This window comes from Bidens hawaiensis, unplaced genomic scaffold (assembly GCF_021521415.1).
Source record: "Bidens hawaiensis isolate Kalapana, Puna unplaced genomic scaffold, B.hawaiensis_p1.1 tig00003430_1, whole genome shotgun sequence".
Lineage (NCBI taxonomy): Eukaryota > Viridiplantae > Streptophyta > Magnoliopsida > Asterales > Asteraceae > Bidens > Bidens hawaiensis.
In genome coordinates this window covers 2,317,501-2,342,082 of record NW_027491191.1, presented here as the reverse complement: position 1 = coordinate 2,342,082, position 24,582 = coordinate 2,317,501, and the positions used below count along the sequence as shown (strand labels likewise).

General features: G+C 42.5%; 1 long non-coding RNA gene across 2 annotated transcripts; it reads right to left on the bottom strand.

Moving 5' to 3' along the window:
- Positions 1-7,835: 7,835 nt before the first annotated feature.
- LOC143623382 (uncharacterized) lies at positions 7,836-22,142 on the bottom strand. Of its 2 annotated transcripts, XR_013151881.1 has the most exons (6): positions 22,113-22,142; positions 9,365-9,493; positions 8,848-8,966; positions 8,597-8,642; positions 8,260-8,284; positions 7,836-8,128 (listed from the first exon to the last, which is right to left on the bottom strand). It is a non-coding gene; the product is annotated as an uncharacterized LOC143623382 (long non-coding RNA). The 2 variants fall into 2 exon arrangements; XR_013151882.1 differs by lacking the exon at positions 8,260-8,284 and having other exon boundaries at positions 7,836-8,105.
- Positions 22,143-24,582: the final 2,440 nt, after the last annotated feature.

Genomic DNA, 24,582 nt, shown 5'->3' with positions numbered 1-24,582 from the left:
GGCACGCCTGAAGTGTGTTAAACTATTTGGTTCAAGAATAAAAAATCCTCGAAAATGGAGCAAGTAATGAAAATGGTCAAGTTGAGGTATAATGAAAGAATATCTTTAAGAGACGATAGACATGATGCTCTAGAAGAGAACCTCAGGTACCTGAAAATAAAAGAGATCTCAACAAACTATATCATGTCTAGAAATATTTGGAATCGAAACAAATCGACGTAGATGATATATATTATTATAGCGCTTGAATGATAAAATGATAAGGATCAAGAACTAACTTCTGCCGATAAGTGAGATATTAAAATGATTGGCCAAAATGAACAAATGTAAATAATGCAGGATTGAATTCTCTTACAAATCTGCTAGTTTTTGGACAAATGGTCCATACAACTAATTGTTGTAATATATATTAGATATAAAAGAATTTTTTTTGCGAAAGCGTGATAAGAAAAATAAAATTATGCAAGGTAAGGCATAATTAATTGCACAACGATGAGGAGATATATTCTCTAGTGGTGGATGCAACACAATTTAATCTGGTAATACAAGAGAGAAATGATATGCATCTGATAAATATTATGATAATGAAATTTATCTTGAATTCACGAGAACGATATGATTGTATTATATAAATTTGGATCTGAGTACATCTTATTCTTGTATACATCGATGAATGGAATATATATGGAACTCTTGGTGAGTTTCCTAACACGATTTATTGGTTAAAAGTAAGCATTTTAAGGGTAATTCCTATGCATTAATAAGCATATGGTGATATTGAATAAACTATGTACAAGAATGGTGCAATATGGAATGAAATTAAAATAATTCTTGATGATATCTTTAAATATGACATAGAAAAGAATGTGCTAACCAGATGAAGTTTATGTGCCAAACTCTTGAAAAGTAAATTTGTATATATGATTGGTTAACATGGAAGGAAGTCCATGATGAATTGCAAAACCTTTTGAGTCGTATTTTGTATACATAATTGGTTAACATAGAAGGAAGTTCATGACAAATTATACGTGCATGAAACATTTAAGCTAAAAGCTCAAGAAATTTATTATATGAAATTAGCAAGTTCTATACGTGAACTATAAAAGCCGAGTCAGAAATGATATAATCAACTCGGTGACTATCTCTTGGAAAAGAGATATGAATATGATATATTGATCCATGTATGGAATATTTTAATATTAAATCAATAATATCATGTTGATGATTGCATTGTATCTTATAAAGAGATGGTATGCTTGTAGAGCATTTCTATAATGATATTTTTATAAATCAAACTTCATATATAAAATGTTAGAGAATTTTAATATGAATGAAGATCATCTCATATAAAACAAATTACCCTAATTCTAAATCCAACCTCTTGGTCAAGAAGTACTATAGTTTATTGCAATTTGTGCAATATTTCTTGTTAGTTATACATAACTAGATATATTATTTATTTATATTTTTTGATAAGATATACCTTGTTTCAAGTGAAGAGGCTTCAAAATGAGCTACACATAAATATATTTTTATACATTCAAGGTATGAAATATATGAGTTTATATTTACTAACCCGTAAAAAAAAGTTTGGTTGGTTATGTCGATGCAGGGAATGTAATCTAGCAAAGTCATAGATGTTGTGGTACTTATTTACAAGATGGGCACTACAAGTCACTTATTTACAAGATGATGTACTATTAGTCATACACGAAGATTTATCCAAATAATGAAGTGTAAGCTACAAGATCAAGCGGCGGATTTTTAACTATAAAAGGCTCAAACAAACTTTCCAAGAAGACCGAAACCCATAACTTACGGATGTATAAGTGAGGAGGAGTATTATACGTGTAGCACTCTTTTTCCCTTAGCTATGGTTTTGTCCTAATGGGTTTTACTAGCAATGTTTTTTACGAGGCAACATCAAAAGCGTATATTTGCTTTATCACATTGATAGTCAAGGGGGAGTGTTATGAACAATTATGATTTAATGACTATCCACATTCTAACCCCCACATTACCATTAAGTTGTATTAATATTATGACTCTATAAATAGAAAGTTTTTGTATTTGATCTTACATACTCAATAAGAAGACTTCTCTTATTCATTATTCTTTACTATCTTTCTCTATATTACGTTCTTATATTTATCTACTATGAATGTTAGTTGCTAATAGGACGTTGTTTCACAACAGAACCATCTTTTTTGATGTCCAAATGGAAATTCAGCAAGCACTTCACAACTACACTTCTCAAAGCTATGAACATGTCGGTGATTTTATAAAGTTTAGTATTCGAGACTTTGAGCATCTACCTGCTTCTTTTCACGAGGTAAATATTATACGGGCTTACATTTTTATCTGATATTTATTGTTTTATACATATAAATAGTTTAGTAATCATCATAGGTAATGATTCGCTCGGAAGACGTGACTGTGTATTGCAGCTGTATTTAGTTTCAATAAATAACACTTTACTTTTAATTAAAAACACAATCTACTAAAATTATACAATAACAATTAGTTAATTTTTATAAAGAAACTTACTTTTAAAAAAGTCCTCAACCAAATTCGTCTCCCAGCGTGAAGAACTTCCTTCAATTTCATTTTTTGCATTTTCTACACGGACACACCAACATTAAGTACGTAACGACTACAACTATAAGAATATGAATCTGAATACCTTTGAAGTTAATCTCTTTCTTCACCTCATTCCGGGAGCCTATACCTTTGAAAGTGGTATTGTATGCTATCCATGGGCTTCTCCTAACTAACAAACCGAAAACCAACGTGTTACTTACAACCCAACATCACATCAAACAAACACACATACATCTTCTAATAGCAAATAACGAATTAAAAAACACAAACATTAGTGTTATATGCTATCCGTGGGCTTCTCCTAACTAACAAACCGAAAACCAACGTGTTACTTACAACCCAGCATCACATCAAACAAACACACATACATTCTTCTAATAGCAAATAACGAATTAAAAAACACAAACATTAGTGTTATATGCTATTCGTGGGCTTCTCCTAACTAACAAACCAAAAACCAACGTGTTACTAACAACCCAACATCACAACAAACAAACACACATACATCTTCTAATAGCAAATAAGGACTTAAAAAAACACAAACAAACTAAACGAACAGTTCAAACACACAAACCTGATCAAACAGACTACATACACACAACCTCAAAACACTTAAAAACACACAAACCTTTTTAACCAGACGAACACAAGTTGTTTGTTGACTCACACAAATCTTAAAAACACAAACAGAAAAAACAGATCGGAAGTTGTTTGGTATCACACCACACGAACTTAACACTTAAAACAGACAATTCTTTGTAGCAGTTTCCTAAATCAGAACACGTCTTCTAAAAACACACTTCTCTACCACCAACAAAGAACACACTGTAAAAACCGACAACATGCGGCAGCCCTAGAAATTCGTCATCTCAACAAAAAAACAATCGAGGTTTTCGAAAACACAAAACACACTTTGACTCAACACACACCTTAATGTATAGAAAAAAAATTCTAATAAAATAATTAAACAATAAACCCGATAATGTACTGAAACCCTAGAAATTGGGGGTTTCAACAAAAAAATGTTAAATCACTAAAAACACACCTGGATTCTTTTTTAACAGGGTTCGTGCCTTCAATGAAGTGTTCTTCTTCTCCATTATTCTTCAACTGCAACTTCAATTAAACACACCCAGTAAGAATTGGAGGTGAACCAACAGTAAAACCCACTGACGATCACAAAAAAACAAACCAGACCAGGACGACTAAAAGAACAGAATCCCGAAAAAAATCAAACCTTCGTCTGCTTTCGTAATTGTTGACGGTGGATAGAGAGAGAAGCAATTGATGGTGGTTATAAATTGTTGACGATAAATGAAAAAGGTTTTGAATAATATAAGAAGATTTTATTGTTGAGTGTATTTTGGAAGATCCATAAACTGATTGCATAAAACTATGAGCTTCCTCGATTAACAAGTTGACAATCTGCATGTTGTAATACCTAATATGTCTAAAATACCCTTTAACACACCACTTTCAAGATATAAAATTAGACACTCCGTAATTTTTCCCATCTTCTCATCTTGACCATTAATTAACAAGATCTAACCACCCAGATTGCTTCTTACACTTTTTAGAAACACTCCTCTTTTTACAATAACCCCTCCCTATATATATATATATATATATAAAAGACTAAATAAAATATTAAAATGCATTCAACATTTACATATGGCCAATTTCCGGTATAAACTGTGAACCGAACCATTTGCTATAGTTTGAGAGTTTTGAAGCGACTAAAAACCAACCGTGAAACCAAACAAATGATTGGTTTCAATGGTTTCAAATTTTTAATCTATAGGTCCTGTACGGATCCGAATACACGATTAGATTCAACGTTTTCACCATAAACATGCGGAAAGGTGTTTACGATGATAATCGACGAGAGAAAATGACCGAGTCCGTACACGAGTTGTGTCTGTAAAAGTGTTGAAGCTTGATTATAAATTTCAACAGGATAACAGTACAATCGGTGTGGCTGTAAAAGTGTTCGCTCTTAAATGCCTAACACATGCACTATTCATACTATTCCTAGCCATATGCTTACCTTTCAAGTCCATACGCATCACTTGTAACTCATTCGCTGAGTTTGCATGAGTTAAGCGGTACGGAACCATATTCAAGCATATGACCACGCACACTTATCCATATGTACCATTTTAACCCCTAAACAATATTCGAATTTCATATTGAACTAAATACAAAGACGAAGTGACTCGTCGATTTAACTCTCAGCACTTGTCACACTAAAGTGTACTAGCATAAAATGAACCATGAACACGTATAACAGTTACGTAATTAACATGGTCTGCGTTCAAACACATGACGCATCACGCGGCACCCGTCTAGTGTTTGTTATAGTAGTAAAACAATCTTTAGACGCGGGTGAGTTTTCTTTTTTGATGCGCTCCACAAAAAAAACCGTGTCTAAAAAGGTTTCCAAATACACATAAGAATTTGTTGAGTAAAAAGACGCGTCTAAAGCTACAAAACCACGTCAAATAATTTGGAGCTCTTTTTTAGTTGCGGGTTTGATAAAAATTGTGTCTAAAGCTCTAGTTTTTAAAAAGATATTTTATAAAAAATCAAATAACAGGATAAGTATGTGAAATAAAGAGGTGGTAAGTAGTTAAAAGAATAAATAAAAATAAAGAGGCATAAAGTAAACATATTCACTCCAAAACCCTATAGGATCTGATTGAGCAGTTTTCAAGATCTTCGTCTCCCTCTATTCAAACCTCAAGTAACCAACCAAATCACAATGCTCGGAGCTAAATTTTACAGCGATTTTGAAGAACATCGATCATCTGGTATTCTTATTACGCTCAAAAAAAGTATCAATTTGCTCATTCCGATTATTAATTCGTTTTCTAAGTTTATTCAAAATTGTTGACGGCTTAACTCAATTCGGTTAAATGGAATCTCTGTAAAATGGCAATATGCCTCTAGATCCAAGGCCGCTACGGTGGGGATGGTAAGTTTTTCATTGCTTAACAACTCTTCAATCACCGTTGCTAAACCACTATTAATCATTAAACCTATCTCGAGAAACCGAGAGTGTTTAGATAGGCTACAGTTTGCATTGGGTAAATTTTTGGATTTGGTAATTTTATATGGAACTCCAAATAACTTTGCAGGGTCAATGTACAAAGAACAATTGGGCATGTTAGAGATCTTGGAGACCAATGGGTTCGTGTAATCTGTGCCGGGTTTCATGAGTTTTCACAGGTAACTAGAAATTGTACCCGCACGTTGCTGCGGGCAGATGATTGTTGATATCCAATGAAAAAACAAAGCGTACATAGTAATCAATACGAAACACGTTTGAATGCTCAGAATGTTATAGATGACAGGCTTTTTAACAAAAACACAATAAGACCATATGTACTGCTAGCGTTGTGGCTAGCGTTTTGGGTGAAAACGCGGGGGGTACACCCCCCCCCCCCTACGTTATGATAATTTTTTTTGGTGCGTTGTACACAAAACGCGCATGGTGGCACAGAAATCAAAAAAACTAGCCGTTGGGGTGGGTGGGTCTTGGAGCCGTTGAGATTTAAATATATATATATATATATATATATATATTAATTATATTTATACTATATAAACAAACCAAACTCATTTTTTTAACACACTCCTTCTACTTCTATACCAATTTATATCTTTTACACAAATATTTCTACCAAAATGTTTCCAAACAACAACCAAAATATTCTCGGTTTATGCCAATATGCCCGTCAAGGCAACCAAAATCCACAACCGAACCAATCTACCGCCCCGACGGCAACCGTACCCGTCCCTCAAATGTATGACCCGCAAATGGCCGCGTACATTGCACTTCTACAAAGCTCTATGCCAAGTGCGGTGCCCGGTTTCCAAAACCCAATGACAAACATTTTTGCGGGTTCGGGTTCCCAACCCGCCCCGGAGACCCAACCCGAGGTCGAGTTCGTGCCGGAGACACAACCCGATGGCGGTTCGAGCCAACGCGGATGTTCGAAAAAACACGCAAAGAAGCCTGCCGGTGAACCTCGGGTTAAAAAGACGGTGATAGCGTGGAGTATCGACGAGTGCGTACTATGTGCTCGTGCTTGGTGCCAAATATCGGAAGATGCCAAATGCGGTAGGTTTTTAAAATGCATATATATTTTTTTAAATTTCTTATAACAAACATTAAACTTGTAATGTTTTTATTTTTTTAGCGAACTATCAAAAAATGAGGGTATTTTGGCACAAAATTATAGAGAGGTTTCACAACCTTGGCGGGGACTCGCGTCGAGAAAAACATTCGTTACTGTCGAAATGGGGCGACATAAACACCAAATGCATGGCTTTCCATACGGTTTTCTCTCGGATGAATCGAACTAGGAGTAGTGGTGTCTCGGACGCGAAATCATGGATAACGCGTTGGTTGAGTTTCAACATAAGGTCGGCGGGACCTTCAACTAATTTGGAATTTGGAAAGACCTATTGAGGCATCACCCAAAATGGGGCATGGTGTTGGATGCCGAAGCCGAAGACGAAGACGAAGGTGGTCCGCATAAAAAAAAGTCTAAAACATCATCTTCGGTTGATCCAGACACGCCCCGTTCCGACGCTCGAAACTTCAACTTAAGCGATAATGACCCCGTGAATACTACCGACATGCCTCGGCCGGGGGGTAGAAGAACCAAAGGCAAAGGAAAGGGAAAGGGGCCGGTTCGTCGTCGGCAACGGGTTCGAATCCCGAATTGGAAAGCCAATTCCAATTAATGAACTCTCGACTCCAAGATTTACACCAACGTGGAACCCAACGACTTCAAGTAAATTTGGACGCCGTCGACCTACTTTGAAGGAATGAGATGGACAAAGACATCGAGATTTTATCAAACGAGCTATCCGAAGACGACCCGATAGTCCAATCTCTAAAAGCCAATCGACGAGCGAAAATTTTAGAAAAATATAAATGAGTTTTAGTTTTATTAGTATTGTTTATGTTTTTTATTTTAATTTGATGTATTTTTTTATTTGGAAGTTTAATGTAATTTTTAATTTTATGTTAATTTATTAAAATGATTTAGTATTTAAAAAAACAAATAAAATTAATAATGACTGGACGTCACGTGGCGCATAACCCCTGGTAGTGGAGAGTTATGACTACAGCCTGTTTTTGTACAAAATCATAACTCTGACTGGGCGCCACGTGGCGCATAACCCCTGATAGTGGAGCTTTATGACTACACATGGTCTAAGGTGACCTATAAGCATCTAGTTAAGAGTGTCTCCAAAGACAACACACACCTCTTCAAACGTCTTTTATGCTTCAATACCAAAAGGGCCTGCATAAAGTAGTGCCTATATTGTGGAGTGACAATAGATTTATTTCATACAGTAATATTACAATGCAATAAATAAATTCATAGACATGATAAAACTTACCAATTTTCCTCTTGCTGTGGAGTGCAATTGCTTAAGGCTTTGATTGAAATGTTGCTACCATCCCCTTTGTTGTCACGTAATCTGAGCTTGATAACACTCTGAAACAACACTGTCATGAGTTGATGTACATTTGACACTTGTAACTAATCCAATTCTTAATTCAATAGTAAAACTTCAAATATATATATATATATATATATATATATATATATATATATAAATGTAATTTTTGATCATTACCTACTAAAAGAGCCTCCATTGACATCTCATAATCCACATGGGCCATCAAACAACATAAATAAACACGAAAGGTACATAGTACACTCCTAAATATGTGGGACTAAAAGTAAACTAATTATAACAAATTAATACAATAGAAGATAAGGCAAACAACCTAATGTGTAGACTGTAGTCCTAATTATGTGTACAAAAATAAAATAAAAAGAGCAAACCTCAAGTGACATATTCTTCACGACAAAAAAGGAAAAAAAGGTTGAATTCGTTGTTATCCAACCTTGCAGCATAATCTTTTAGAAATACCAAGTTAGCCTTGTAATATGTTCAACTGTTCAAGTACCTGTTAGTAGTTGATCATGTTAGCGTGTGCTGCCAAGTCTTCATAGCTGCATGAGTTAAAGTACCATGAAGGAAAATCATGAGTTGTTGTGGCCAAAAAATAGGATACAAATTATAAAAATTAAACTCACCTCATAAAAACGTAATAAATAGATTAATAATATGTTAAACAAAGTGAAGGTTCATTTGTCAAAGACAACAAAGGACAATTTTCCGGAAAAAAAAAGACCCAGAAGTTGGTTCATAGGATACATGGCCCGATAACGAAAATCCTTGCAAGCCTCTATCACCAAAACGACCTTGTTCACTGATTTGGAAAGGCTGTATAGCTGCTTTAGGCTACCCAAGTAGTCAAGGGGTCCTTCAAAGAACTGCAAATATGATTATAAATTTGTTTAGTTTACAAATTGTTAATGTTAATTAAAACAGCTACTTAAACAATAAATCTAAAAATCCATAAACCAAAATACTCACTGAATTGATCAATCATCAACATGTAATCAGTCATAGACATGATTTACTTAATTGAGAAATCATTGATGTTTGCCAAAGAGATTGAGTGCCTAAGATATCTCACAAAATGATCAATAAGAGTAGCCTTGACCACTGCAAATACAAAAATTAGGGTTTTGGATAGTAACTAAAAGCAACATATGTTGATGGAAACTTAGAGTTTTGAACTATGTCCTATCTAATTAACAACGAATTGCTAAAATAAAAATCAAGATTCGATGAACAATTTGCACATATTAAGGAAAGAACATTTTACCAGGCCGAGGTAGGGGTTGCCGTCGTCGATCTACTCTTCATCTACAACTGCCGCCATCTGAGAAGATGAAACACTACCGCCACTTGACCGACTCGGAACCCTAATCGTATATGAAGAAACGTGGATCGACTTGCTAGTAGACGATCAACTTTCCTCGGGTATGAGTATGCTATATCACCGATGGTTTTCCGGGGTATGAATTCTTCCACCTACAAAACGAACAGCACCGTGAACTTACCCCTCAGAAAGGGACAGAGGGGTCCTCTTTGGGGTAACCCTCCGGTGTGAGAATAAGAGATTGTAGGAGAAGATAATAATAATCTGAAAGTGAGTAAGGATTTAGAATGTATTTTCTTGCTTACCTCCCCTTGTGGAGGTGGTGTGGTATTTATAGTGTTAGGGCTTCCAATGATTGGGCTCAGACCCAATTAGGGCCTTTTTGGCCTCCTCCTATTGCTTCGCGCCACGTGTCCTTAGGACACCTGGTGCTTTTTCATTGATTATTCTCTGACCAAGGTATTTCACCTGACCCATGTGCAATCACGTGGTAGCACATGGGTTTTGCTGAGTTGTCTACCTTTCATTGGCAGTTGTCAACATCAGCATATTCTTTATTCCTTAAAGGATACCTTCTGGAAGGTTGTCTGATGAGCACAATCATGGTTGTCCTTATCCTGATTTGGATAAGGACGTGGTTGATTATGTGCATGTGTGATATGCGCCTATCCTGGGGATGCGCGAGGTCTTCTCTTTATTCTCACGCGCAGATGTTTCATGCGCAGATGTGATATGCGCAAGCATATGTAATATGCGTGAGCATATGTGATATGCGCCACGCGCAGATGTGATGCGTGAGCATATGATGCGTGAGCATATGTGATACGCGCCACACGCAGATGCGCCACGCGCAGATGTGGTATGCGTGAGCATATATGATGCGTGAGCGTATGTGATACGCGCCACACGCAGATGCGCCACGCGCAGATGTGATAAGCGTGAGCATATATGATGCGTGAGCGTATGTGATACGCGTGAGCATATGTGATGCGTGAACATATGTGATATGCGTGAGCATATGTGATATGCGTCACGCGCATAGGTTTTGGCTTTGTGTCTTCATGACATCCTGATTTCAAGCCTCATGTCTATATCTTGTGGGTTGACCCGCCCCGCTCGATGTTAAGGCGGGTGCATACCTCTTCAAGCCCCCCCAGTCTAATGTGTGTCTTGTCTCGCGCGAGCGAGGTAAGATAGATATTAGACTTAATAGTTTGCTCTTTTAATAGGGTTTGTCTTTTCTTTTTTATTTCTCATATGTGCGTTGCGCGAAATTCTATCCTTTTGGTTGAAATGAATCGTTCATGTACGTGGTTGGTTGGTGCTGACATGCGTCAGAGATGGAGACGTTGTGTCAGACTTTTCGTGTGCTCGAGGTGCTACAGGGACCTTTCATGTCTCCTCATACAGTGTCAGGAACACGTGTCGCGCTCATGTTGGCCTGCACCTGCGAGTGGGGGCGCGTGAGCGTGACTCTGATCAGTACCTGTTTCTTTCTCTCTCCTGGGCCTATAAAAGCAAGCCTTTTGAGTGGTTTTTCTTCATCTTCATTGTTATTTCAGAGCTCTTTCTCCTTCAATTTTCATTCCGATTAAGAGCCTGTCTTTTGCTTCCAGATTTCCGTGCTTAAAGTAACCGCTGTTTGATTCACCATTGTATGTCTGATAACCCAGACACCACAATTTCCCCCAGCAAACACCGTGTAAAATCATTAGTTATGTCCACTTTGAAGAAGACCGGCAAGGGTAAACGGGCTGCCGAGGCCTCGTCGGAGGAGGTGGGGAAGAACAAAACAGTGAAGAGATGGGATGAGATTCCCTGCAAACTGAAACAGTCTGATTTCGACAATCTCATCGCCTCTCAGGGTTTTCTCCCTGAGTACAGCTGTCTGCTCCCGGCGGCCGGGCAAACGGCGGCAGATCCGCCCACCGGCTATATCTCTTTATACTCTCACTTTTTCACTCACTGTAACCTTCGTCTTCCGATGACAAGGTTTATGGGTGCGCTCCTTCAGTTTTATGGGATTCACATATCCCAAGTCCATCCTTGTGGACTAGTGCGCATGACTCATTTTGAGTTCATGTGCAAAGCTCAGCGCGAGGAGCCCACCCCTCGGCGCTTTCAATATTTTTACAAGCCAACAATCCAAGATTCTTGGTTCTCTTTCATACCGCGCAGTCAGAAGGTTAAGTGCTGCACTGTTTCCTTCAAAAGCCTTCATGACTGGTCTGAAAAAATTTTTTATATTAAGGCTGGTGTGATTCCCATCCGCATGACCTTGCGCGCGATCACTTCTGCGCCCGCGGATGAGAATGTTCTTAAGAACCCAACGGGCGCATGGGTTAACAAGTTAACTGCTGAACCATCCCCCGCCAAGAATATTTGCGAGGAGGCGCTGGTGGGGGTTGGTATGAGCAAGAGGTGGACCGACAGCGCGACTGAGCCTGTCATCCAAGTTGATGGCTTATGTGAGTTATTTAGCTCATTGCATTATTTCTGCGCGGATATAATTCGTTTTGCTGATATCAGTTGTCTTGTTTTATGCAGTAAGCAAGGAATACGTCCACGCCGCCTATGACGAGCATATGGAGGGTGGCTCTGTCGCGCTGAGCGCTGGGGAAGTTGCTTTCCCCGATCGCTTCGATGATATGTTCATCCCTGTCGATTTAGAGTTTTGCTTTGATAGCGATGCGCCTGGTAAGCCTTTGTACTTATGCTTATGCCTTTAGAATATCAAATTTGGTTAACATTTCTGTTGCACGTATTGTAGATGCGCTCGAGAATTATGAGTTGGAGCTTGCGGAAGAGGAGGTGGAGGAAGAAGCTGAGGCGCCACAACTCAAGCGCAAAGCTAAAGGCAAAACTGGCGCGGGGGCCAGTAAAAAACAGAAGAAAAATGATGCCCCTGTTGCCCAGGATCCTCCTACTCAAGCGAAGGGACTTGAGAAAACCAAGGGATTTACCTCCAAGTTTTCCTCGTCTTCTTTGCCTCGAGGTGTGGGCAATCCTCCCGTCCACACGAGGTATGGTGCTGCCACCACATCTCTTCGCGCGGCGGACAAGGGAAGCGGCGCTGCGCCTGCTGTTTCATCTTCTCCCACAGGTATACTTTGTTTATATTTTGTGGTTTTATGAGCGTGATTCCGATAGAGTTATTAATGAAGCTTTGCTCACTCAAATGTTTGTAGAGCCGGCGACTTTGGTGGCTCAACCTCAGGCGCAGCAAGGTACCGAGGCTGCGCCGAAGGTTGCTTTGAAGTCCCCTGTTTTACCCTCGAAAAGGGGGAAGATGGACTTCATGGCGATGCTCAATTTGCGGACGGCGGTGCGCCAAGGTATTTATTGCGCTTTGATTTTCTGATTTTTTTTCCTTTAGATCAAGTTATGAATCATTTCTCCTTGTTGGTTTTTTCATAGGAATTATTGCTGGCACACAAGCTGCTGGTGGCGCTGCTGTCGCCGGCGCCGGCGCCGTTAGTTCTGCTCCTGCTCCAGCAAGCACTGAATCTCCTCTCATTGGGATTACTAAGGAGCAGGAGACTATTTTACGCGCTGATCTAACGGCGTCAAGACCTCCCTCACCTCCTCCTGCGCGCAGTCCTCCTCGTGAGACTGTTTTTGATTTTTCCAAGTCGCAGGAGAAAAGACCTGTTACAGAGGATGAGGATGTCAATTTTGAAGATTCCGATGGTGGCCGCGCAAGCCCTGTAGCGCCACGAGATTTCGTGGCGCAGCCTTCTTCTCGTGGGGCTGGCGCTGACTTTTCTGCTGGCTCTCCGCAGGTATAAGTTTGTTTTTCTCCGCTGTGCGGACTTCCAAATTAGTGTCTAGATAACTAAAACGTTTCTTTTGCGCTGCTTTGTGTTTGCAGGAAGCCAATCACATATACCGCCTGAGCTGGAATATTACTGAAGATAGCTCATTTCAATCCATGGGCGTGTGTGAAGACTTCTGGGCTCACTCTGTGTCTCCGGCTGAAAGGAGGTTTCAGGAGGACCGCGCTCGCGTGGACTTGCTCAACGACCACCTTTTTGCTGGGTCTGCGTTCTTTGCTGCCTCCCAAGAGCTTCGCAATGATTATATAAAAGTGCGTGATGCCCTTGCGGAGGCCAAGCAAGAGGCTAAGATTTCTGCTTGGAATCTTTCTGACGCTCGAGAGAGAGCTGAGAAACTCCAAGCAGAACTTAGCGAGAACCGAGCAAGTGCCAACGCTGCCTTTGTGAAGCGCGTGCATGAGCTGCAGGCTGCGCGGGAGAAGCTGCAGGCGGCAGAAGCGGATGCGGCCAGGTACGCGCGCCGAGCGCGTGACTTGGAGTTGGAGGCAGAGGCGCGTGATCAAACTCTTGTGCAGGCTAACACTGACAAATCTTTATTAGAGAGTGAGGTTGCGCGCCTGAAGAAAGAGCTCGAAGCTGCGCGAGCAGAAAAGGATGAAGCCTTGGCGGCAGCAGCGTCTGGCCGAGAAGAGCTCGATGCTGCGCGAGCGGAAAAGAATGAAGCCTTGGCGGCAGCAGCGTCTGACAGAGAAGAGCTAAAACAAACCAAGGAAACTGTTGAGTTGTTAAACTCTCAGATTCCTGCTCTTGAGACGTCTGTTTCTTCCCTCGCGCAGGATCGTCAATGGCTAGTTTCACAGGGTGTGACTCGTTGTGCTTACGCGATGAAATACTCAGACGAGTTTCAGACCCTTGTGATGGATTGCAATGCTGCGTCGCGCTTGGTGGGTCGAGCTGAAGGGTTTAAGGATGGCTATGAATATGGCATGCTGAAAAAGAATCCATCCGACTACCCTTATCAGCTCGACGTTGTCTGCGCTGACATGGCCGAGGTGGGGGAGAAGTATTTGAATACTCCCATTCCCATCCTTGAGCAGGTATTTTAACCTTAATGAGTTTATCTTGACTTATTTTCCTAATCTTTTGTACTCATACTTTTCCTTGTGACTTGCAGATAGCCGCGCTTGCTGACCAGCCCGATCTTGGCGCGCTAAAGAAATTACTTGACGAATGTGAAGGGACTGGTGGCAGCGATGATGGCGCGGGCAATGCTGCCTCTGCTAGCGGCTCTGGCGTGGCCAAAAGACCTACTCCTGACACTATCGTGATAGAAGATGACTCCATTCAAGACGAACAGCTTGATTATGGTAAGTTTGGAGATGACGAGGAGCGGGCTGCGCCAGATGCTGAGGGAGGAGGTAATGATGAGGACGATGAAGAGGCCGATGTTGATATAGAGACTTGAAAAGCCCTTCATGTTTTTTTTTTGTTTGTAGTTTTTATCTCATCATTTTGTAAATTTGTAAACTTCTATGTTTTGGAATGAAATTTTGTTTTTCCCTTATTCGCATCTTGCGCATTCCCAATTCATCTCTTTATATTGCATGTGTTTGCTTGTTGAATATAAGATATGCTTGCACATTGAAACTTGAACAAGGTTGTAAGGAAATTATTTTACTTAATCCTTATCATATTTCAAGTTATTTTGTAATATTCTGAATATGCTGACACGTGCCTTGGCATTTCATTATTCCTCTTTTGCGCGACGTTATCGCGCATTTATTATAGGGAATTATGAATGAGTTTTTTAGCCTTTACGTGTCAGTATGTGTTACTCTGATATCCATTACAATCCCATGCGCGACCTCGACCTGAGACCTTAACAACTATGTTTTGGCATGTGCTTTGCCTTAGCTGTGCTAAGGTATTTTTATGGTTTAGCTGCGCAGCATGTAGGATGGATGTTAAGTATTTTGAGCTAAGGCTCATATTATTGGGCTAAGGCCCTGAGCTAAGGCTCATATTATTGGGCTAAGGCCCTGACGTTTTAGAGTTAAAACTCGTTAACGCGTTTGAGCTTGAAGCTCGCGCATGTATGTTTTACTTCGTTTTATTTTTAGTTTGATGTCAATATAATGTTGTCATATTGCTCAAAATTAATAAAGGGAAGTGTGAAACATGTATGCATAATAGAACACACATTAAGAGAAAATAGCGCGCATCATTATTCATAATGGCTTAAAGGGCCTTTATTACAAACTTGACAACTTTTACATGAAACATTTTCTAAGCTGTGCTGCGTTCCATGTGCGCGGGATCTTCTTTCCATTCAAATCTTTTAGAGCGTATGCGCCTTTTCCCAATTCTTCCGAGACTTGATAAGGTCCCTCCCAGTTGGGAGACATCTTTCCCGGGGGTATTGCGCGACTAGCTTCATTGTTCCGAAGGACAAAATCATTCTTCTTGAAGTGGCATTCTTTCACGCGCTGATTGTAATATTTTTCTAGTTTTTTCTTGTATTTGGCTTCACTGATGATAGCCGCCTCTCTGCGCCCCTCAAGTAAGTTGAGATCCAACCTCCTTTCGCGCTCGTTATCCGTCTTACTCGTCATGAGCACTCTATAGGATGGGCATCCAATCTCTGCTGGAATCATAGCCTCCGTTCCATAGGTTAGGCTGAACGGGGACTCGCCATTGCTGGTTTTGCTTAATGTCCTGTGCGCCCACAGGACATTAGGTAACTCCTCGACCCATGCATGGGATTCTCCCTCCAACCTTTTCTTCAGCCCATTCAGCAAGCTTTGGTTCGCGTGCTCCACTTGGCCATTCCCTTGAGGGTGGTATACTGAAGTGAAGACTTGGTTGATGCGCAATTCCTTGAGCCAACTGGATATCTTCCTGTCAGTGAATTGTTTGCCATTGTCGCTCATAATTTCCATTGGAAGGCCAAAACGGCATATGATGTGGCTCCAAATAAATTGCTTCATTGCCTCGGCTGTGATTTTTGCTAGTGGCTTGGCTTCAACCCATTTTGTGAAATAGTCTACTGCCACTACCAAAAACTTTACTCACCCTTGCGCTTGTGGTAAGGGACCCACAATATCGATTGCCCATTTGTGGAAAGGCCATGCGGAGGTCACCGGAATCAAGTTGTTCTTTGGCCGCATGGTGTTTGGCGCATAGCTCTGACACGCTTTGCATTTTTGGATCTCTTTTAACGCGTCCAAGTACATGCCTGGCCAATAGTAACCTGCGTTCATTGCCTTGGCAACCACCATGCGCGGGCCAGTATGTATTCCACAGATTCCTTCGTGTATCTCTCTGATCACATAGCTTGCTTCCTCGGCATCCAGGCATTTCATGAGCGGTCCAAGATAAGAGCGTCGATATAACGTACCATCAAGCAGTTCGTAGTTCTACGACTTGTGTCTTATCTTCCTCGCCTGTGCGCGATCGTCCGGTACCTTTCCCTCCTTCAAGAATTCCATTAATGGAGTTATCCATAATGAAGGTGTTGTATGAATTACAAGGACAGACTTCGCTCCCACCGACGGGTTGCTCATTACTTCCACCCTGACATCTTTGCCAAAGTGATCGAAGCTGGTTGATGCCATCTTGCTCAGCGCGTCGGCAGACTTGTTTTCACTGCGCGGAATATGTATGATTCTGAAGAAGTCAAATTGCTCGGTGAGTTTCTTCGCCTGCTCTAAATACAGAGGCATAGTGTTCTCCTTGGCATCATAAAGGCCATTGACCTGTGCTGCTACCAAGTATGAATCGACATGAGCCTCTAGCTTTTTAACTCCGAACTTGTGCGCGATGCGCAGACCAGCCAGCAGGGCTTCATACTCAGCTTCATTGTTGGTGCTCTTGAAATCCAACCTGATTGCGTAAGTATACTCACGACTTTCTGGATCCACCAGTTTGAGGCCTGCGCCGGACCCTTCGTTGTTTGAAGCTCCATTAGTGAATAATCTCCAAACATTTTCTTCATTATTGGCTTGCGGAGGGTCTACTTCGCGCTGAGCCTCTTCGACTTTTCCTTCAGGGATTTCTGCAATGAAATCAGCTAAGACTTGTCCCTTGATTGCTGGACGAGGTTTGTAGGTGATCGTGTGCTCCCCTAATTCCAGCGCCCATTTTGTCAGCCTTCCTGAGAGCGCGGGACGTCGCAAGACTTGCTGGATGTTGTAATCAGTCAGGACTTCAATGGGATGACCATTGAAATATCTATGAAGCTTGCGCGACGCATGTGTTAGTGATAAAACTAACTTTTCTATGATGGTGTAGCGCGTCTCAGGATCTGTCAGCACCCGACTTACATAATAGATTGGTGTTTGGATTCCCTTGCGATCCACCAACAACACTGCGCCAATGGCGCACTCTCCTGCTGACAGGTACAACGTTAGAGTTTCGCCAAGTAGTGGAGCTGTGAGCGCAGGCAGATTTATCAGACATTCTTTTATCTCACTGAGAGCTTGCTCGGCCTCAGGCGTCCACTTGAATTGGCTTTTCTTTAAGCAATTTCTCAATGTGTTAACGAATGGGGTAGATTTGCTTGCATGGTTCGCTAGGAACCTGTTAATTGATACCAATCTACCATTCAACTTTTGAACTTCCTTCATGGTGGATGGTGAGGGCATGTCAAGGATAGCCTCCACCTTCTCTGGGTTCACCTTGAAACCATCCTTGGTGACCATTACACCGAGAAATTTCCCTTTTTCTACGCCGAATGTGCATTTGCTCGAATTGAGCTTCATGTTTACTTCCTTTAGGCGCCAAAGGGTTTCTTCGATGTCTTTGAGCATTTGTTTTTCCTCCCTGCTTTTAATCACCAAATCATCCACGTAGACTTCTAGGTTTCTTCCAATTTGCTCGTTGAAAACCGCATCCATGAGTCTTTGGTAAGTGGCTCCTGCATTCTTCAAACAAAAGGGCATTTTTGTGTAACAGAAAACACCCTTGTCAGTTCTGAAGGCAGTATTGTCCTCATCTTGTGGTGCCATTTGAATTTGGTGATAGCCCTTATAGGCATCCAGGAAACATTTGAGCTTAAATGGCGCCACAGAGTCCACCTTCGCGTCAATGTTTGGGAGGGGGTAACAATCTTTTGGACACGCTTTGTTGAGGTCCTTGAAATCAATGCACATTCTCCATGACCCATTGCTCTTCTTTACCATCACAGGATTGGCTACCCATGTTTGGTATCGTATTGGGCGGATGATATTTGCGCGCAGTAGATCTTCTACTTGCTCATTCATGGCCTTTGCCTTCTCATCCCCCATGACTCTTTTCTTTTGAGCAATTGGCTCTACAGACTTGAATGTGTTGAGAGAATGCTGCGCCAGGTCTCGCGGAACCCCAGTCATATCAGAATGTTGCCACGCGAAGACCGATATATACGTTGTGAGCAATCTTTTCATTCTCACCCTTGTGTCATCTGATATCGTAGCTCCAATTGTGATTGTTTGTTCTGGGAATTTTGGGTTGAAAATCCATTCCTCTGGCGCGTTGTTTGCCATTGGAAGCTTCATTCTCCCTTCACGCGGTATACTTGTTACTGCGCACAAATGATCTCGGTATACAAATGTTACTCCTGTTGGTGTTGGGAACCCCAACGCGCCGTGCGCTGGTGACGATATGGCGTTGAATTGGGCAATCGTTCCTCTACCCAAGATCATATTATGGCATGAAGTGGTGGGCAAGACCAAGAAGTTGACAATTTCAGCTCGCTTGTGTTTCTCATCCCCCATAGTTAGTTCGAATTGTATCTGACCTAGGGGGTGAATAATTTCGTTTGAGACACCCGAGATTGGTGCATTCACAATTTCGAGCCTTGCTTGGTCTGCTGGATCCAACTTCCTGAAACATTACTCATACATGATGTCTGATTCACTGCCGGTGTCCACCAGGACTTTTGACACCTCATAATGAGCGATGTGTGCAGTGATGACTAGAGGACTGCTGATAGACGGGCCTCCTCTGATTCTTGGGAAGATTACTTGTTGCTCGCGCCAATCCCCTTGGACTTGCGCGCTTCTCTTCCTCGATATTTGCCCTTGCCTTCCTCCTTCAGCTACACAGATTCTTTTGAATTTTTTACTGGCTGAGGCTCCATCTGGTTGTTCATTCTCTGGTCTTGGGTTTTTCACCAGGTGAGCCAACTTGCCTGATTTCACATCTCTTTCAATCGCATCCTTCAAATGGTGGCATACATCGGTGTTGTGCCCTGTGGACTTGTGAAACTCACAATACTTGCCACTGTTTGGTGGTCCCTTATGGAGTAATGGCTTGGGGCTTTTAAACTGGACATTTTCTGTGTTTAACACTTGCGAAGGCGTTTTGGTGAGGGGAGTCCATATTCTTGGTAGAGGTCTGTTAGGCTCTCTGCCGCCTTCCCTCTTGAGACCTTCTCCGCGATTACGAATGTCTTTTTGGGGCTGGGGTGAACTTGGTTGCGCTTGCTTTTCTGCGGGAGAATAACTAGTTTGTTGCAACCTGGACCATACGGAGTTTTGTTTGCCCCTCCTTTCATTGTTGCGTGGTGCTTCTGTTTGATGCCCTCTATCTCTTGCTCTGTCTTGGGCAATTTGTTTTTCATTTCGCGCGAAGACTCGCGATGCTTCCATAAGCTTAGCCCAAGTGGTTGGCATGCCATCTCTGCTCACGAGAGCTCTGCGGAGTTGATCACTGCGCGCACCTTGTATAAAGGCCACGCGCAGGAGTTGTTCAGTGATACCTCCAATTGCAAGAGATTCCTGGTTGAAACGAGTTATGTAGTCTTCAATGGTTTCATCATTCCTGCGCACGCAGTGCATGATGTCATCGGGGTCGCGCGTGTGTCTGCGCTGCTGTACAAAGTGAGCCTGGAACTTCTCCAATAGCTCTTCGAACCCATCAATTTGTCCTGTCGGCAAGCTTTCGAACCAGACACGCGCTGCGCCCGTGAGGCAGCGAGCAAACATGTGACACCATGTTGGCATCGTCCAGCTTTCTAGGTTTCCAGTGTTGTAAAAACCTTGTAAGAAATCATCTGGATCTGTTGTACCATCGTACTTGCCTAGACCACTTGGCATCTTGGTTTTGTGTTGAATGGGAGCCTTCGTAATGCGCTCAGTGAATTTTGAATGCTTCACCAAGATGGCTGGCCTATATGGTGTGGTTACGTCCACTTGCCCTCTCGCTTGTGGGTTGTACGGTGTGTATAGATCCATATCAACTTTGGCTCCAGGCGCTATGTTCATGTGCGCGCGAAGCTGTGAACCTCCTGCATGAGTATCTCGCGTCTTCCTCATGCTGTGCACTTCTTCATCACTAAAATCAGCGTGTTCGGTGTGAACAGAGTGACCATCTTCCGGCGCGCGCGCCCTTTTTGTTGTTCCCTGAATGGTTTGTTTATCAAATGCGAGCCTTTGTGTTAAGTCGGCTAACTTTTTGTGTTTGACCAGCTCATTGTATTTGTCCATTAAACGCCGTTGTTCGTTTATGAGCCATTCTTTAGGGTCATTGGTTTCAACTTCCGGACCCATTGGTCCTTTTTGTTTTGCACCAGTCAGATTTTGGAACGTGAGATCGTCTGGAGGAGTTTCAGTCTGGCTATGAGGTGTTGTGATGAAAGGATGGTTACTGGTGGTGCGCGCAGTATCACGCGGCGCCCTCAGAAATTGCTGTCCCTCATTAACATCCTCAAGCTCATTATCCTCCAGAACTTGATCGCTGTTTCGAACACCGGAAACCATGGTGAAGATTTTCAGAGAGAACTGATGAGATAGTGGTTTTGTTGCCATTGTAACAGGTGATGGCGCCAATGAAGAAACGTGGATCGACTTGCTAGTAGACGATCAACTTTCCTCGGGTATGAGTATGCTATATCACCGATGGTTTTCCGGGGTATGAATTCTTCCACCTACAAAACGAGCAGCACCGTGAACTTACCCCTCAGAAAGGGACAGAGGGGTCCTCTTTAGGGTAACCCTCCTGTGTGAGAATAAGAGATTGTAGGAGAAGATAATAATAATCTGAAAGTGAGTAAGGATTTAGAATGTATTTTCTTGCTTACCTCCCCTTGTGGAGGTGGTGTGGTATTTATAGTGTTAGGGTTTCCAATGATTGGGCTCAGACCCAATTAGGGCCTTTTTGGCCTCCTCCTATTGCTTCGCGCCACGTGTCCTTAGGACACCTGGTGCTTTTTCATTAATTATTCCCTGACCAAGGTATTTCACCTGACCCATGTGCAATCACGTGGTAGCACATGGGTTTTGCTGAGTTGTCTACCTTTCATTGGCAGCTGTCAACATCAGCATATTCTTTATTCCTTAAAGAATACCTTCTGGAAGGTTGTCTGATGAGCACAATCATGGTTGTCTTTATCCTGATTTGGATAAGGACGTGGTTGATTATGTGCATGTGTGATATGCGCCTATCCTGGGGATGCGCGAGGTCTTCTCTTTATTCTCACGCGCAGATGTTTCATGCGCAGATGTGATATGCGCAAGCATATGTAATATGCGTGAGCATATGTGATATGCGCCACGCGCAGATGCGCCACGCGCAGATGTGATGCGTGAGCATATGTGATACGCGCCACACGCAGATGCGCCACGCGCAGATGTGGTATGCGTGAGCATATATGATGCGTGAGCGTATGTGATACGCGCCACACGCAGATGCGCCACGCGCAGATGTGATAAGCGTGAGCATATATGATGCGTGAGCGTATGTGATACGCGTGAGCATATGTGATGCGTGAACATATGTGATATGCGTGAGCATATGTGATATGCGCCACGCGCATAGGTTTTGGCTTTGTGTCTTCATGACATCCTGATTTCAAGCCTCTTGTCTATATCTTGTGGGTTTACCCGCCCCGCTCGATGTTAAGGCGGGTGCATACCTCTTCAGTATAAACCACAAACTGAAAGAATTAACCAACTGCATAACCCAATGACGCCAGGTATAGAAATCAGACAAAAAGAGAGATGATCTGATGGAAAGTTGAATCCGATCGATCTTGTATGACGTTGCTCCGGTGGTGAAAACCCTTGAAACAAAAAGAGAGAGAACAGACAGAGAAAGGTGTGATAGTGACGGGACGTGTGGGTTAACTTGTAATTGTCCACGTGAAAAACACATGACTTTGGACACGTGCAAAGCGGTAATTGGGTCAGCCAATGAACAGTACTTGTAGGGGTATGGTACTAAACCCGGTTTTACGACCCTAATATTATTATGTTTGGCTTATTTTATTATATGGACTAATACAATGTTATTGGGCTGAGGGGGTTTTGTGGAGGTAACCCTAACTGGGCTAGGCCCATTAGGGTACCATGATGGTGGCCATGAGGCTCTCTATATAAGGAGGGGTCATGCTCAATAAGAGCCACCACCACTTTTTTGTGTCTGTAAACAAGAGATCTTTGAGATTTCTTAGCAGTCACCTCCACACCCCCGAAAAAACATTGCAGGTCTCAAGCAACCGGAGAAGAAGATCAAGACGTGGTTCGTTTCATCTCGAAAATCCGTGGAAACATCGTCATGGATCAGGTCAGATTCATTTCATGCTTCGACATTGGCGCCATCCGTGGGACGGCAACGAACTACCCTTCGATCTTCATCTCGGCTGTCAGATCTCTCCCAGGAAAAACCCAGATCTGGAAGTTTACAGAAAAAGGCTTCAAGGCTTGTTCTATTAAAGCTCAAAAAGATCCATAGATCTAAAAGAGGCTTCCAGATCTGTGCAAAAAGAAACTGCCTGACTCGAATGATCAAGTCTCCGGATCTGTGATGGTTTTAAATCTGCTCCGAGCTTCAGATCTATCTAGATCTGATTTACAGATCTAGATCTAGATTACAGACCTGGATTTTAGGTTTAAAATTGCAGATCTAACTCTTAAATAGCAGATCCAAAAATTACCAGACTTCCGCCGCCATGTACGCGCGCCCGCGGATTCTCACTCCGCAGCCATGCATGTGCCGCCGCGGGAACCACCATGTGGGTTTCGCGCAAAAGACCTTCACCATGTGGGTTTTGCGCAGAAGACTGCCACCACGCATGCTCGCCAGCGGGTCACCATTCCGCCGACATGCGTGAGCGCCCGTGGAAACCACCGCGGAAACCACCATGTGGGTTTTGCGCAAGAGACCTCCGCCACGCACGCGCGCTCGCGAGTCACCACTCCATCGCCGTGCATGCGCGCATCAGGCCACGCGCCAAACTTAAAGGTTGGGAATCCTCATAATATCCCATATGGCTACGCGCCATACTTAAAGGTCGGGAATCCTCATAATATCCCATATGGCTACGCGCCATACTTAAAGGTCGGGAATCCTCATAATATCCCATATGGCTACGCGCCATGCTTAAAGGTTGGGAATCCTCATAATATCCCATATGGCTACACGCCATACTTAAAGGTTGGGAATCCTCATAATATCCCATATGGCTACACGCCATACTTAAAGGTTGGGAATCCTCATAATATCCCATATGGCTACACGCCATACTTAAAGGTCGGGAATCCTCATAATATCCCATATGGCTACGCGCCATGCTTAAAGGTCGGGAATCCTCATAATATCCCATATGGCTACACGCCATACTTAAAGGTTGGGAATCCTCATAATATCCCATATGGCTACACGCCATACTTAAAGGTTGGGAATCCTCATAATATCCCATATGGCTACACGCCATACTTAAAGGTTGGGAATCCTCATAATATCCCATATGGCTACACGCCAAACTTAAAGGTTGGGAATCCTCATAATATCCCATATGGCTACACGCCATACTTAAAGGTTGGGAATCCTCATAATATCCCATATGGCTACGCGCCATACTTAAAGGGTGGGAATCCTCATAAACCCATCAGGCCACGCGCCAAACTTAAAGGTTGGGAATCCTCATAAACCCATCAGGCCAAGCGCCAAACTTAAAGGTTGGGAATCCTCATAAACCCATACCGCTTCGCGCCGAATACAAGACCGAACGCGGCTCCGCTCCGTTCAACAGGCACACCACCATGATGCTTGAGCGCAGTCGCATATCACATGCTCATGCACCACATATGCTCACGCATCACATATGCTCACGCATATTACATATGCTTACGCATCACATGCTCACACATGTCACACAGTCTACGCGCACGCGCACGCAACATCTGCACATGGCGCATGACACAAAGTCTACGCGCACGCGCATGCAACATCTGCGCGTGGCGCGGGACATAAAGTCTACGCGCACGCGCATGCAACATCTGAGCGTGGCGCATAACACAAAGCCAGAGCCTATGCGCACGCGCATGCAATATCTGCGCGTGGCGCATAGCACAAAGCCAGAACCTATGCGCAAGCGACATAACAAATGAGTAGTCTAATCCCAAA